The sequence below is a fragment of the Stegostoma tigrinum genome, chromosome 3 (genome assembly GCF_030684315.1).
Source record: "Stegostoma tigrinum isolate sSteTig4 chromosome 3, sSteTig4.hap1, whole genome shotgun sequence".
NCBI lineage: Eukaryota > Metazoa > Chordata > Chondrichthyes > Orectolobiformes > Stegostomatidae > Stegostoma > Stegostoma tigrinum.
Window position 1 is genome coordinate 95474083 of NC_081356.1, and position 17781 is coordinate 95491863.

The 17781-nt window shown below is 38.2% G+C and overlaps 1 long non-coding RNA gene across 1 annotated transcript in view; it reads left to right on the forward strand.

Moving 5' to 3' along the window:
- The window catches only part of LOC125451127 (uncharacterized), a 115456-nt gene that overhangs the window by 48438 nt on the left and 49237 nt on the right, over positions 1-17781 (forward strand). The window contains exon 4 of the long non-coding RNA XR_009445638.1: positions 8837-8918. This is a non-coding gene — a long non-coding RNA (uncharacterized LOC125451127). The remainder of the gene's footprint in view (positions 1-8836; positions 8919-17781) is intronic.

The following is a 17781-nucleotide window of genomic DNA, read 5'->3' on the forward strand; positions in this document are numbered from 1 at the left end:
AAACATTCAAGCAAAAACTCCCTCTCGCTGAAGTGTCACAGAAACTGCAGTGCAAAAAGAGGCCATTCATCTCATTGACCGCACGCAAACCCTCTGAACTGCATCTTAACCAGACCACCATTACCTAATATAAGCAGTCAACAACTCATAAGAAATTTTCAGATAGGCCATTAAGTTTGTTAAGAAACATCAGTTTAAATATGACATTAGTTAATTAACAAAGAAAAGAGACTTGTCACAATTCAGGATGATTCTCGGACACCAAAAGATGAACAAACAGCTGTACAGACTCTCATTAAAGTTGTGAAAGCAGCACCTAACTCTCTACCCTAAGTGTTAGGGAACTCTTTCCTGTGCCATTCTCTTCCTCTTTTGGTCCATCTTTCACCTGAAAAAGGCAGCCTCCTCGAGCATCCCTACCTGCTGAGGATGGCCCTCTGACAGTGAACATTTGCAGACAAGCATAAATTGTTGCCATAATGCTGTAGGTGTGACATTGATGGAATAAGTTATTGTACGCAACATGTACATCCTCTTGATTGTTCAGCACTGGCAATCATGACAATCTGCCTGGTTTTCTGCCTGCGCTAAAAGTCAAGACAGAGCAGAGATGCTGTGAGCATCCACATAATTACAAAGTGAGGGAGCACTGAGGAAGCTAAGAGCCCTGAGATGTGCTATGTTCCAACGCATGAGATGGGTGCCTGGTGCAGGCTAGCAATGTAAGGTGATGGTGAGGTACAAAATACAGTAGGAAAGTGCTTAACTCTATTGAAGATCAGTCCGAAATCTTCCAAGATGATATTGTGAGTCTGGTGTTTTTCAGATGCCAACTTCCATTGACAGATAGGTGGTTGCTGTCCATGATACATTGAGGGTGCTGTTTGTAGTTTAGTGACTCAGTCAAGATTAGTGAAGACATGAAAAAATAGATCAGGAGCAATGACAGAAAAAGAACAATCACCCTCATCAATTGTGCACAGTTTCAGTCTTCTTATCTATGGAAGGATGTTCTGGCTATGGAGGAAGTTCAACAAAAATTTGCCAGACTGATTCAGGAGATCAGAAAATTGATGTATGAAGAGAGATTAGATCAATTAGGACTGTATTCACTGGAGTTTAGAAGAATGATGGGTGAATCTAATAGAACACTGTAACATTTTAACTGGACTAAACAGGGCAAAAGCAGGAAGGAAGTTCCTGATGACTGGGAAGTCAAGAATCTGGAGTCACAATCTAAAGATACAGAGTACACCAGTTAGGACTAAGATGAGGAGAAACTCTTCACCCAGCAAGTCATGAGTCTGTGGCATTCTCTGCCACAGAAATCAATTGAAGCCAAAACATTGACTTTTTTTTCAAGAAGGAGTTTGAGATTGTTCTTAGGGCTAAAAGAGTACGAGAAGGAAGGCAGATCTGAAATGAATGATCAGCCATGATCACATTGAATTGTGACGCAGTCTCGAAGAGTTAAATGGCCTACTCCTGCTACTATTTTCTGTATTTCTGGTCTTTTAACACCATTTTGTCATGAAGTGTACATCCTTACGCGTGTATGTGACATCAGTAGGAACGACCTTTGAAGTATTCTTTACTCAACATTTTCCACTCTCCAATCCTCTGGCACCTCATCCGTAACTAGGGGACATAGAAGATTAAGACAAGTACTTCTGTAAATTCCAAACCCACTTCATTTTGCAGTCTGAAATGTAACCCAAGTGGACCACATGAGTTAGACACTCTAAACATGATAAGCCTTACTAGTACATACAGCCTAACAATTTTCTCCCTGCTCTTCGCCCCTCATTCTTTTAAACTCCAGTGAATACAGTCCCAACCAATCCAATCTCTCTTCATACATCAATACCTACCAACACTTTGTTAACATCCTCTTCCTTAGTAAACATGAATATTATGTGGTGGTTAGCACTGCTGCCTCACAGTGGCAGTGGCAGGGACAGGATTCGATTCCAGCCTCGGGTGACTGTGTGCGGAGTTTGCACCTTGTAACATTCAGTAGCCATCTGTGAATATCCCCACTTTTGACCTTATGCTGGAAGGAAGAACGATGATGAGCAACTGAGATGGTTGGGCCTGAGACATTCCACTGAGGAACTCTTGCAGAGATGATCAGATGATGAAATAACTGACTTTTGACAAACACCTGCATTACTCTAGCCAATGGGAGGTTTTGCCCATATTACCATTGACTCTGGATTTGCTAGAGCTCCTTAATTTCACAGTCAGTCAAATGTGACCTAATATCAAGTGCAGTCACTCTCATCTCACCTCTGGAATTCAACTCTTCTATCCATGTTTGAAAGAAGAATATAATGGTATCAGGAGCTGACTGACTCTGGCAGAATCCAAACTGACTGTCAGAAAGGAGGTTCTTGCGAGCATATCCTTGAGAACTCTGGTGTTCCTGCTGCATTTCAAGGATGGTTACTGAGAGACAAAGGCCACCATCTGTGACAATGGTTGATGAATCTATTACACACCCTCTTGGCTGATGCTGTGCATCAATAGAATGCAGCCCATTTTTTGACTAAGTTGGAGCACACTACAGACTACTTAAGATAAGGTTCCAATGCTTGGATCATTCAAGGGGTCCTTTGCAGTATATTCCAGATAAGGTGTACCGCATAATCCTAGCATGTTGTGTTCTGCACAACTAAAGATGGCAAACGAGGGATATGATAGATGCTGATGAGCTGGGAAAGTGGCAGTACTGTTCTAAAGAAGAAAATGAGGGTATTAAGCAGGAAGAACATCGCTTTCTGCATGAGCAGCAGCTTCAGTTGCAACAAGCCAGACAGGAATTAATTGACATCAAATTCCAATAGATGAGGGTTGGGTGCAATGATCATTCATTAACTGTAAAATTGTTGTTTGCCCAAAAGGCAAGCAATCAATGTGTGTACCCAGAGGCAAACACAGATCCTGTTTAGATAATAAAATGTGAGGCTGGATGAACACAGCAGGCCAAGCAGCATCTCAGGAGCACAAAAGCTGACGTTTCGGGCCTAGACCCTTCATCATCCTGTTTAGATGTTTGTTTGTTGCTTTTGCTATTGAATTAAAATGACTGGTTTCAAGGCTGTCCTTTTACTGATGGCAGTAGAGTGTGAGGAATAGGCAGGAAATTGGAGTTGAGGTCAGGATGAAATCAGCCATTTTTAATGAAATCCACCATTAAATAGAAGAGCACTGGCAGGTCATTGACATCCTTCCTCCATTGCTGGGCACTCCTCCTGATGGGTGAGACTGTTTTAACCCAGGTGGAAACCTTGAACCAGGCTGGATTAATCTTGTGCCTTGGCCTCTTCTGCTGGTCCTGAGGGTAGATAAAGTATACATTTGCATCCATCTGTCAGCAAAGGGGTGGATCTGCCATATCTGGCACATATGTAAGGAACTGTGCAGGGCAACTTTGAACTCACAGTGTTTGTCTGGGTGTTACCATAGATTTTAAAAGATGGTGCAGGTGTAAGACGTGATGGTGAATTTTGGAATATCTACTGAGTGTTGAGTTTTCCAGGGAATGGCAGGTGGTAAAATGATAGGATTAGGGAGGGTTAGGTGATATTCTGGGACATATTGACATTAAGAAGAACAGGCGTTGGGTGTTTTGAAAAACTATAAGGTAGATAGGTCCTCAGGATTTGAATGAATCTATCCCTGGATATTGAGGGGGGGTGGGGGCAGTGAAGGAGATTGCTGGAGCTTTGGCAGATCTTTATATTCTCTTTAGCCATTAGCAAGGTCTAGAAGACTGCTTTGTTTAAGAAAAGCAACAGGGCTAATCCAGGAAATTAAAGGCCAGTGAACCTTAAATAAATGATAGGCAAATTATTGGAGAAGATTTTCAGTGACAGGCAAAGAATTGACTTATTAAGGATAATCAGCATAGCCTTATTAGGAGAGGACTTGTGTCACAATCTTGATTGAGTTTTTGAGGAACTGACAAAAATAGTTGTTGATTTAGGGTAGTGGATGTTGTCTACATGGACTTTACTAAAGCATTCAACAAGGTCCCTCATGGTAGGCTGGTCCAGAATATTAAGTAATATAGTATCCATGATAAGTTGGCTGATTGGATACAAAACTGGCTTAGTCGTAGGTAGTTGCAGAGAGGTGTTTTTCAGACTGGAGGTCTGTGATCAGTGGTTGTCTGCAAGGATCGATGCTGGGACATCTGTTGTTTTCAGTAAAAATATAAATGACTTAGATGAAAATGTAGATGGCCTGATTAGTAAGTTTGGAGATGACATGGGCATTGCTGGAGTTGTAGACAGTGAAGATTATCAGAGGATGCAGGAAGATATAGATCAGTTATGAAATTGAGCAGAAAAATGGCAGATGGAGTTTATTCTGGACAAGTGTGAGGTGATGCAGTTTGGGAGGTCAAGAGGCAAAAAGAAATTATACAGTTAATAGCAGGACCCTTAGGACCACCTTAGTGGCAACATAAGTGAGCAATTTGATAAAGAAGGCATAGGGTATTGCTTGCCTTCATCAGTTAGGGCATTGAGTATAAAAGTTGGCAAGTCATGTTGCAGCTGCATAAGACTTTAATTAGGCCACATTGTGTGCTGTTTTTGTCCCCACATTGTAGGAAGGTAAGGTAACAAGGTAACAATAGTCGCCCTAGCCAAAGATAGACACTCACGGGAATTCCTAGAGGCATGGTTCTCCACCTGTAATGCAATCAACAAACACATAGAAGTGGGCCCCATATACAAACCCACACAAATCAAAACCAGAAATAACTTTACTAACCATGACAGACCAAATAGTATAAACTCCAAGCAGAGTAGAATAACATCATATCATTGGAGGCTCCATTGATGATGTCACCTAGCATGGAGATGAAACATCTGAACGAGAACAAGACAGCTTGGCGAGCAAGTCAACCTCACCTATCAGCTTATTTAAATTTAATTTTCATTGTAGTGATTGGGGCATATTTTCATTTGAATGTCCAATTTCTATATGCAAGGAGTACATTTTTTTCTTGTATATACATGAACATATATTACTATATATTATGCACATACACACTCACACACACACACACACACACACACATATATATAGAGGTTTCAAGAAGTAGATAATATGTAATTATAACACTAGTCAAAATTTTACAGTCCCTTGCTAACGACTTACACAGGGAGGTGCCCATAAATTCCAAGGTTGCCTTTCCCAGTGCTCTCCCCAGATTTGTCAACAAGTTTTGAGCAGACATGCAAGGCTTAGGGAAGCATACCCATCTTCACCTCACATTTCACCACAACTCCACTTTCTTGTCTGCTCCCTCATAACCCTTGACTTCTCCCTCATTAATCAAAAACCTACCAAACTCTACCTGGAATAAATCCAATGATCTAGTCTCCTCTGCTTTCCAGGGAAGAGAATTCCAAATATGAATAATCCTTGGAGAGAAAAAAAACCTCCTCAACTTCAGCTTAATGGGTAATCTCTTATTTTGTTTTAAGTTATTTTCCTAGTTCTAGTCTGTACTAGGAGAAACATACTCTTGGTGCATATCTACTTAAACAGATTATTAACTATTTGCTGTCAAATTTGACATACAGTTCAGGATGACCCCAAAATCAGAATTCCCAATTAAAGGAACCCTCATGGTTCTTCTTGGATTAGAAAATCATCCTTTCATGAGGTTCGGCTGAAATAACACATCCATTCAGCTGGTGGCCTCTCCCGTCCTAGCTGATCAGCCATAGCAAAATGCCAATGGCCTGTTACCATAGCGTTATTCTTTACATTTTAAAATTAATTTCCTGCCTGCTTGTAGTGGTAATTTTACCAACAACGGGGCAAGGAAACAATCTGCCGCAGCTCCTGATGGTTTTACTAAGCCCCATATCTCGCTGTAGTTCTCCATCTTGTTACCACGTTTTGCAAGCCAGTAAAATTTTCCCCTACATAACTCAAAGAATAACATCATTCACATTTTTTGAAGAAATTTCCAAAAATGTGTAACAGGGAATGAAACATCAAGCATCAAAAATATTGTAAACATTTTCAGTTGGAAAAAAAAACACAATTTGCTATGTAGATATTAATTTCTTTTATTATAAATGATGTATATTTGGTCATTTATGCCTTGCATTTTAAAACACATAAAATCTTCAGTTTAAATCAACACTTGTGTTCAAGATATTAAAAGCGCTGAGAAAGCATCTGATAATCACAAACATATCAGACTAATGATGTCAAAGTGTAGGCAATAAGCAATTAATTTGCATATGTTTATTTGTTTGTGATAAATTTTGCTGAGTAAATGACTTCCACATTTTTGCTGAGCAGTTTAGCTAAGTAGTATTATATCTGCTTTCATGATGATAATGACTTTACGTGTAAAGACTTATATATTACAAATAGCTATAATATAATTACCAACATAAGTATTTGCTGTTTCAATTGGATGTAATTTATTATTACTCAAATGTGTAACACACCAGAATTGAATTTGAATTGATGCAATATCAAAACAAACTTGATTCTTTAAAGTTGTCCATAATTCTACATACATAATAAACACTTCTAGTATCAAAGCTGTTAATGTTTTTGAAAGAACTGGCCTATAAATAGATTTCACTTGGAAGACTGAAATGCACAAAGCCATCTTCCAAATAGACTCCAAACAATTACATATTAATAGACAGGCAAATCTTTACATGATAAGAATTGGAGCTGTTAATCAACTTTGACATACATTGAGTGTGTATAATGTAAAGCTATCAGTTTCAGTAAAATTTATCCCTATAATGCAATTAACAAAAAGACCCTAGAAACTAATAGGGATGCATATGGCTTCATTAAAAAAATCTTAAGTACGTATGGCGCATGTAAATATGGTAAAACTATGTTGTTAAAATGGCTAAACAAAAGAATATCAATTGTGAAACCACAGGGACAGAGCCTTGCATTTGCAAGCTGCAATTACTGATAAAACTTGTTGGATCATACCAACTTGGGGAACGTGAGGACATGAGGGTTCTGAAAAATCACTGGTTAACTTCGAACAAGTATTTGGCTCCATCTGTCAAGCTGTGTGCAATGACATCATCAGGTATTCTGCACTTGTTTGCAGCTATTCAGGCTGAGCCACCCTCAGTCTGGGCCTTGTGTTCAAGCACTCTGTACAGGGTCATCGGGCTGGAAAATTACCACATGCTGTCACAGTTAGCTCAGGCAGGGCTTGTTATCGTTGTTTCCAGGGACCTATTCATTCAGTTACTTTACATACTGGGCAGACGCCCTGCTACTGAGACTTGGTCCAGAGTAACTTAAAGGGCCAAACGTTAATGGCTGGTATTGTTAGGAGAATGGCAGTGTAGTACGTGGGAAAAAATACCCAGACAGCTCCCTGACACCAGCAAAGAAGAGGAAGACATAGGGGGTATACTGCAAAGATCTTTTATGTAAACATTCATCGACTGACATCGCGAAATGAAACACATCTTTATTATCAATATTCATAGCCCATAAATTTAAAAAGAGCTTCCCTTTAGGCAGGAATTGGGAAGAGGTTGAAGTATGTTTTGTAGCTGTGATTTAGATAAAAACATTCTATTGAAATATTATTTTGACTAGTAAGTTTAGTCCTTCAGCTTTTAACTCTTTCAACACCTCAAAATAATCAAACACAGTATTTCAGAAGATAATTAGAATGCTTCTATATAGTTTTGACACATTCTACAGCATAGCAAAGACTGATGTTTAATAACAAAATTATTGAAGTACAACAGGTTTTTTAAAAATGTTACTAATTTGTTTTTTTCTTACACTTCTGGCTTAATCAATTGCTAAATGTTCTAATGCTTAATGCACATAAATATTTTTTGCATTTCAAATGCCTGATTTTTGTCACTATTATCACTCTTATTATTTGGACAAAATAACTCAAATCTAATCATATCCTTCATGAAGCAGAGGCAGAGTCTCAAGCAGGTTCCTGTAAAGACTCGACCAACATTGAGGACTCAATGATTCAGACGAAATGCTAATCTCTCCATCCTAGGGTAATGCATTGACTTCTTTTTCAATATCAGTAAGTTATGATACTTCAACTCTTCTCATGTCGCCACTCATCTGTTTATCACTGTAGGTCAATGCATTGTGGTCTCAGTTTCAACCAGTTTAATGGATAACAGCTTCCACCTGATCTAAGCTGCAGGTTTTTGGCCTCTCCAGGTATTTTCTCTATGGCAGCATAATGCATCAAGGGAAATAAAAGTGTATTCCATCGAACTATTAAAGTTTGTAGCACAAATGAAGGAGGCCATATAGATCAGTGTTTCCGAGCCAGCCATTTTGCCAGAACAACCTGATGCAAATCCCATTGGCTTACTCTCTCTGATAAACTGATCTCTTCTTCTACTTCAAATATTTACCCAATTTCGCTCCAAAAGATACAATCATCCCTTCTCAACCATGCTCTGTTTGATGCATTCTAAGTTACAACAAACCTCTATGTGGAAAAAAAATCAACATCTTTCTTTATTCCCTTAGTGATAATGTAAAATTGATAATCCTTCATCACTAACTCTCTAAAAAACAAGGGTATTGCCTTTTGTTTTTCAGATAATCAAATTTCTCGAAAATTTCTTCTCTTCTGCAGTATGAATAGTCCTAACATCTCAACTGTCTTCTTGGACCCGAAGTACTGGAAATTAACTCAGAGATGGAGAGTACGCAGGGGACTGCTTTGAAATCAAGAGACCTAAAAGAATGGGTTTCTTTCAGATCTGGCTGAATTTAAGTGTAGGACCTGATTAACCATTTTTTTATGGTTTGTTTCCTGCAGCCATCCAGATTGAAAGATTTACTGATTGTCAAGTGGGTTTGCCTTCAGCATCAGGCATCGGGAACAGAGACGCTGCGAAGAGGTACAGGCTAGTTAAGTGAGTGAATGACAATGTGGCAGATTACTTAAATGTGGGAAAATGTGAAACTATTCACAATTAGCAATAAGTGGAGAAAAGCAAAACTTCTTTTAAAGATGTGAAGTTTTAAAATGTGGATGTGCAGAGCAACTCGAGTGTGATTGTACAATGAACATAGAAAGTTCACAGGCAAGTGGGAAAATGGTATGTTAGCCTTTATTGCAAGGGAATTGGAGGACGGCTTGATGCAACCATATTGACACGAGGAGAAAGCTCTTCACTCAAATGCTTGTGAATCTTTGAAATTCTGCACCATACAGTATTGTGGATGCTCCATCATTGAATACATTTAAGGCTGGGATGGAAAGATTTTTGTTTCCTCCAGAAAATAATGATTATGGGGAGCAGATGAGAAAGTATAGTCGAGCCAGTTGATCAACAAAAGAAAATCAAATGATACAGATTCAAAGGGCTATATGGTCTACCTCTGTTCCTAGTTCTTATATATTCCTTAGGCTCTTACCTAGAGAACAGAGAGAGATGTCAAAATAATTTAGCGCCTCCTGCAGAGATTGAAAGAGTCATGAGTGAAGAGATTCAGGGGAGTTTGGGAGCAGGAAAGTTAAAGGGGTGATGAGAATATTCCAGGAGAGAATCAGAAAGGTCAGTGTCAAGAGATTTGAAAGGTCAGTGAGGTGGTATGATCACAGGGTGGTAGAAATGCAATAAACTTGATTTGATTGGGAAAAGGAATGGGATGCAGCTCTTGGACCCAGCAATTCCCACATCCTGTTGGCCACCAGGTTTCTTGAGGCCTGGAAAGTTTGGCTGGCAAGGGCTAAGTTTAAAATGAGACAAACAAGAACATTATAGTACTTAAATTACCAGCCCATCTCCTGAAAATGCATTGATAGCCAAGATTGATGCCTATACAATTTCTAGCCTTTGTTACATCTCAGCATCTTTCAATTACAATAATCTTTTGTTTCCTCCACATTAGACAAATATACAAACATACAAACAAAATGAACAATGAACACCAGTAGGCCATTCAGCCTTTCTTGCCTGCTCTGTCATATAATAAGATCATGACTGATCTGATTACTCCACATTTCCACCTGTGGAAATATTTTTCAGCCACTTGCTTATTAAGAATCTATCTCTACCTTAAAAAGGTTTAAACACTCTACTTTCACATTTTGAAGAAGAGCGTTCCACAAACATGCAACCTCTGTGAAAGAAACTTTTTCCTCATCTCTTAGATTGGCCAACCTTTATTTTTAAACACTGACTTTTAGTTCTATATTCTCCCACAAGAGGAAACATCCTTTCCACATTTGCCCTGTCAAGACTCTTCAGGACCTTACATGTTCAACCAAGTCACCTATTCGTCTTCTAAACCCCAGTTGATACAAGTTTGACTTGTCCAAACTTTACTCATTAGTGAACCCATCCATTCCACATATTAATGTAGTAAACTTTTTCTGAACTGCTTCTAATGCATTTATATCCTTCTCTACATAGGGAGACCAATTTTGTATACAGTGCTCCAGCTATGCTTCATCAATGTCATATATAACTGAAGCATAGCCTCTCCATTTTTGTATTCAATTCCCCTTGTGACAACATTCTATTACTTTTCCTAATTACTTGCTGTGAGTGCATACCAACCTTTTGCAATTTATGCACGAGGAGACCCAGGTTCCTCTGCATCTCAGAACCCTGCAATCTCTCACCATTTAGTTAATATGTTTCTATTATATTCTTCCTTCCAAAATGGTGAATTTCATACTTGCACTATTATATTACATTTCCCAATTCATGTTGCTAATTTTCTTCAATATGCACATTTACCTATCTTACCATCTTCTTGCATGACATTTCATGATATTACTTCTGCAAACCAATTTAAACCAATATACTGCATTCCCTATATCTAACCTCAGGGAGTACTCTAGATTTTCTCAAATGTAACTTCTTTGCCAATGCAGTTTTAAATGGCCACTAGTTTTATGTCAAAGTATGGATTGTTAGGTTTGCCTGCACTTGATTTTTAAAAAAAAGTCACAATTAATTGACTTACTCTTCTCACCTCTCAAACATGGGTCAACTCCATAGCACACATACCTACAAAAAGAACTAGAAAATTATGGTCAATGTTTCTACTAATTCCTTTCCAACTTTGTAAAACACTCTAGGATGTAAGCAATCAGAGCCTAATCAAATGTCCACTTGGAATTTTGATATTATTTTCAACCATTTGTTTTTGTTCTAGTTACTTGTTCCATACTGTCTTCTTTTTGAACAAATATTCTGACTTTCACCATCCATTTAGCATCATAGTGACATTTCTACACGCACTTAAACAGTTAGAATCATAACTCAAAGTCTATCTATTAAATAACAATGTATATTTACATTTTGTATGATTTCTTAAGTTATTAATTTTTGGCCAAAATAATTTATCTTCAGCAATCCACATGAACCTCACATTGATCTGAACTTGTTGTTTAATGTTTATAAAGGAAAAAAATCAATTTAATATCATTTGTGTAGTGTGGAGATTTACTCTATACACACATATGCATGTTTCTTGTTACTGCAAGCTAAGTAAACATTTTATATTGCTAAATTTAGTGCAAGGTCACTACCTTGAAAATATTCAGGAAATGAACAAGAGGAAATCCTATTGGCATAAAAACCTAATCAGCAGTTGGAACAGTCATTGCATCTTTAAAGTTAAAGTTGCTTTACAAGCAGAGATTGAAGGAATATATAATATATACAGAGGAATGTTTAAAAAAATAACAAACTGAAATTCAGGATGAATTCAATAGAGTAGTCAAGTTAACAGAAAGATGCGAATCAATGTCAATCTATTCAATTCATCCATGAACTATCAACTTTTACCATGTCACAAAATGTGCCTACATATATTTAAATAAGATTATAATCTTACAACCTGGAGCTCCACATTTCACATCTGAACTGGATTAATTCCAGAGATGTAGCTTCACTAGCTTAATTCCAGAAATGCAGGTTTACTACAATAATTCCAGAATTGAAAGGTTTGTCTTATGGGAAGAGATTGAATAGCTTAGATCCGTACTTGCTTAGTTTAGAAGAATGGGACAAGATCTAATCGGTGTGTATAAGATGCTAAAGGAGACTGACAAAGCTGACATAGAGCAGATATTTCCTCTTGTGGGACAATCTAGAATGAGGGGTCAATAGTTTTAGGTTGAGGGGTGGCAGACTTAAAACAGGGGTAAGGAAGAATTACTACTGTCAAAGGGTTGTTAATCTGTGGAATGCATGATGTCAGAGTGTGGAGGATGCTGAGACATTGGATAAAGTAAAGCGAGAGATAGTCAAATTTCTAATTAGTCATGGGCTAAGGGTTTTGGGACTGGGCCAGGAAAATGGAGTTGAGGCCAAGATGAGGTCAGCCTTGATTGTATATCATGGCAAAGTAGGCTCAAGGGGCAGAATTGCCTGCATCCGCTCCTAGTTCATATGTTCTTATGAACCTCTGAATTGTTCCTCTTAAGGAGTATACCTGATCCGCGAGCCTTCCAGATTAAGGGGGCAGATCAGAGAGGATGTTGGGCAGTAGGAGGTCATGTGAGGGGGAAAAAGGTCAAATCAGATGTGCACTGGGATGCACCACAAACCGAAATTGCTGCAGGTCTGGTTGCATCTATGGAGAGAAAACAGAGTTAACATTTTGAGATCAGTGAGTTTAGTTTTTTTTGGTTAGCGTGTTGGGATGAATTTGGGTCAGATTGAGTAAATTGGTGTCAGAAGCAATTCAGATCGGGGGTCAGGTTGGGAAATGTTGGACCGGTGACTGATGGGACCAATGTGGGGTTAGAGGGGATCAGATTAGTGGTGGGGAAATCAAGTCACATTGGGTTGGGGTCATCTTTATAGTTACCCAGGAGTTAGACCAGGTTTCAATACTTGAGTAAATATTCTGATAAGTAAGTCGGAACTGTGAAACATTATCTCAAAGTTGTACACATTTTCACAGGGCTCCAGGTACAGGATAATTGCCAATGAGTTGGCAAATATTAAACTTTGTGAGTAATTCCTGGCTAGTGCATAGACCTCTGAGCACTGTGGTGCATCTTTCAGGATATGAAGCTGTAACAGCTATCTTCCAATTGGCATATATTTTAGTGCCTGTAAGCTAATACAGGCAAGTATAATTTTCAGGTGATAAATTCAGTTTCAATGGTGCTTGTATAAGTAAATAGTTAGAGAAAGGAAATACAATTGCAAAAATGTCCAAGGAACATTGTAAATAGAACATATAATGAAATGCAGTTCAATATTTGCAAGCTATCGCAATCTCACATAGCACAATTAATTAAATCTAAGTTTATCTTCATGAAGATAGACAAGATTGGATTGATTAAAATTTACTGTCTGTTGTTGTGTATCATAAGACGTCTAGCAATGAAAAAGCAAAATGGAAATAGTAAGCAGTGTAAATGTTTGAACATGTTTCCTTCTAAGAAATATACAATCCTAACTTGGATGTCTCTTGTGTTGTCCAAGAATATAAAGGTCTAAAAGAGTTAATGCTGAGGAGTGCAATAGGCAGCACCCAATATGATGATTGGCAGAGTCTTGCCAGCTCCTGGATGGCTGGAGCAGCGACAAGTCAGTTGGGAAAAGATGGCAAGAACAGCAAAAATCTGATTCTCAATGTTGAGAAAAATAACAACCAAGTTTTGAATGGTGAGATGAGAATTTCACTGGTGAGCAGTGAGAAACCTACTTGCACATGTTAGTATACAATTAATACCTAATCTCACCTCTTGCATTTTCCTATTCTCTCAGTCACCAGTGGGATACTAAATGATGACAATTCCTAACTTGAAAGTTACAGTGACTACCTGCAGCTTGTCACTTCATTCACTGGCCTTACATGTTGGGCAGCAGTCATCAACACTCCTTGGCAGTGACCTCAAAACTACTGGGATAACAAAGTGTGGAGCTGGATGAACACAGCAGGCCAAGAACATCTCAGGAGCACAAAGGCCGATGTTTCGGGCCTAGACCCTTCATCAGAGCCTTTTTTCCGGTTGGTTTTGAATCCCTATCTAGCAGTATTGTATGAGTAACATTATCACAACAGTTCAAGAAGGGTCTAGGCCCAAAACGTCAGCTTTTGTGCTCCTGAGATGCTGCTTGGCCTGCTGTGTTCATCCAGCCTCACATTTTATTATCTTGGAATTCTCCAGCATCTGCAGTTCCCATTATCTCAGTTCAAGAAGTATACTTAGCACCACAATCTGAAGAACAGGTCGAAACGGGCTATAAATAATGGCCTTGCTAGTGATGCCCAAATCCTAGGAATGAATAAAAAGTAAAATATTTACTGGAATATATTCCAAGGCAGCAACCTGCATTGAGATGATGTTGGTAGGCTGTTCAAATTTAATTCATGTGGCTTGCAGCATCATTCTAATTTCACTTTAAGTTATAACCCTGCTCCACCCTGCAAGCTGAGGGCTATCCTATCTGTGGCATATATTACCACGAAAAGCTTCTATTTTTGGTTGTAAATATGATTTAACTTGAAAGGATTTATATTTATTGAAACATGGACAAAAAGAAAAACACCTTGACATCATACTTAAGCAGCAGGTTGCAAGTTTCTGTAGTGCTATTAATAATGATATTGAACTAATTACACTAAGGTTTAAATCACCAATTCTGTTCTCCCGATTTTAATACACAAATATTAATCAAGTCATAAATATTTCTGTCCTTGTGATTAAATTAATTATAAATGTTTAATTGTATCATCATTAGCTACACATAAAGCTGCAGCCAAGGTACTCTATTAATAAAAAATGTCCAAACACAGTATTCTACATGTTTGCAGGGTTCTCTAGACAAACATTTCAGTTATTTAGTCACTATATCAACTTGACAGTCCTTGCAATTGACTGCCAAGACTACTAAAGCTAAGACTTTGCTCAGCAGAGTCATAGGTTGGAAAGGGCAACTTGTCATGCCACTTTATTTGTGATAAATGCATGATAATTCATGCTGGAATAGCAACAGAGAGGTCTGTCTCTGTAGGTTCCAATTATCATCTCTCTTACTCTTTCACTGTATCTCTCTCTCTCTCTCTCTCTCTGTTTCTCCCCTCCCCTACCATCCCCCCTCCCCCTCCCCCCCCCCCCCCCCCCCAACACACACACACACACACACACACACATCTATATTGTCTGGTCTATTTCTCAAATATGTTACTTTCACTTCACTGGATGCCCATTTCTGATTACATGTTTGTTTCCCACTTCATTTTTAATCCACTTAGTGACACCCTTATGAATTGTTAACATTCATGTTCATGTGTTTCTATAACCATTCATGTTTCTTAATCATATCACTGACTGGAAAATGTGCTTCTAGGCAAATACTCCCAATGTGCAACACAGTGTTTTATGAAGTTGAACTTCATAAAACTCCATTTTACAAGGAATGGATTCTTGCTGATATATTATGGACAATTTGTTTGAAAGATGTAATGAAATGCAGATATGTTACAGTATAATATCAAGAAAAAAATGCAAAATCAGTTAAATTGAAGATTTCTTTAATTACCTTTGTGAAATCTAAATATTATTGTTATAGTTCTCCTCTTAGTGGACACTGTCAAAGACATGATGACCTTTTCACTGTGATACTCAATCGATTCTGAAAAGGTTGTGGTGAGCGGGATGCCAAGTCATGAGCCATAAAATATACAACCAAAAATTCTGACAGTTCCAATTCACTACAACAGAGAGAAAGGGCTAATAAAATGAATTTACTAAGTGATAGAGAGCGTTATTTTCCTTCACAGTTTTAGGTGTAGATGTTCCATGTTATACATCTTTTAAAAAGAATACAACCGAAAAGGAAATGTATAAAGACAAATCTGAACTAAAAGCTGGAGGTCTAAAAACAAAATATTTTAAACAGCATCCAAAAACAAATGGTTTGTCATACAAACAGAATTTGGAAAAATATTACACACTCGACGCTGAAAGATTAAAATTATGCTCAAATAGCCAAAAAAACAAATTTTCATAAAAATGTGTTAGCATTCATACAATTGTATCTCAAGATGTAATTATGAAATTAAACCTGGTCTGAATATTACAGATGAATTTTGATATCCAGGTTGCAGATTCATTAACGTGGGATGAGTTTTAATATAGGTGAATGTGAATTTTTTTCTTTTCATTCATTCGTTCACAGGATGTGAGTGCCACTGGCTATGACAATATTTATTGCCCGACCGTAATGGGCCTTGAGAAGGTAAAAGTGGGCTGCCTTTTTGAACCACGGCAGTCTATCCAGTGTCTGTGTGGGGATAGAGAAATCAGAGAAAAATGGGAGCGTGTGAAGAAGCTGATTCCAATCCATCAACTTCTGTATTTTAACATAACATGCCACTGTATGCAGGAAACCCTATCAAAAGGAGGGGGAGGAGTTTGGGGCACGGAGGGGGGAATATTGTCATTTGAAATCTGAATCATTAATATCGGGTTTGTCTGCACAGTATTCCCAGGGATTTTGCAACTTTCTTGTGAATGTAAGACAAGAAAATAGCATTTGCAGATCATGATGCTGTAGGGAAAATTGGCAATAATTACTGAGTACTTGCAGCCTCTTTTTTTAAAATTCCCTTGCATGCAGAGCTTTGTTTACTGAACTGTGCTGACAGGTTGGTTTTCAGATTTGGAGCTTACTTTCTACATCTTGCAGGCATCATCTGTGCCTTAGGTTGAAGGTGACCAGGTTTTGCTAAGCTCATGAAATCAGTGTAAGATCAATGGAAGATAACAAAGGTGTAGAGCTGAATGATTACACCAGGCCAAGCAGCATCAGAGGAGCAGGAAGGCTGATGTTTCAGGCCTAGACCTTTCTGAAGAAGTGTCTAGGCCCGAAACATCAGCCTTCTCACTCATCTGATGCTGCTTGGCCTGCTGTGTTCATCCAGCTCTACACTTTGTAATGTCAGACTCTCCAGCATCTGCAGTTCCTACTATTTCTAAGATCAATGGAATGTGGGCCACTGCAGGTACTAATGGAATAAAGGAACTAAAATAAGCTGAATTATTGTGCTGCCAGAGGCTAATGGCAAGTTCGTAGTCCAAATATGCAGTCCTGTGAGGGACACACTGCTTTTTCAGCTAATACATGAGACAAAGTGTAGAAATATCTGACAGGATATGGCATTACATATCGATGTGCTAAGCCTTCTGGTTCCCATAAGGTATAAATGATTACACTTTAGACTCAAAATGCTGATGCTTCATCAAATGAATTTGTTGTTCTCCATGTGGCTAGTGGACTGATAAACTAATAGGTACTTGCACCTGCAGTGCAACAGTGAATGTGTCAACTCTGGATATATATATACATATTCACACAAATATGGTCGCTAGGTCTTTACAATAAGATAACAATATAATGTATCTCTTTCTTTGAAGACAAACTGCTATGTCAGTACAAAAGTTCCAATTATTAACTTTTTTTAAAAACAGTAGCTGTCACAGTTTATTACTGAAGCAAACTATTTATTGGTCTTTTATGGCATCTGTTCTTTTCGCAGATAAATGCTTTCCAGTATTTAGAGTTAGAGTCATAGAGATACATAGCATGGAAACAGACCATTCAGTCCAGCTCATCGTGACAACCAGATATCCTACTTAAATGAAGGCCCATTTTCCAGCATGTACCTCTAAATCCTTCCTATTCATATAGCCATCCGGATGCCTTTTAAATATTGTAATCGTACCAGCCTATACCACTTTGTCTGGCACCTCATTCATTGATGCAACACTCTCGGTAC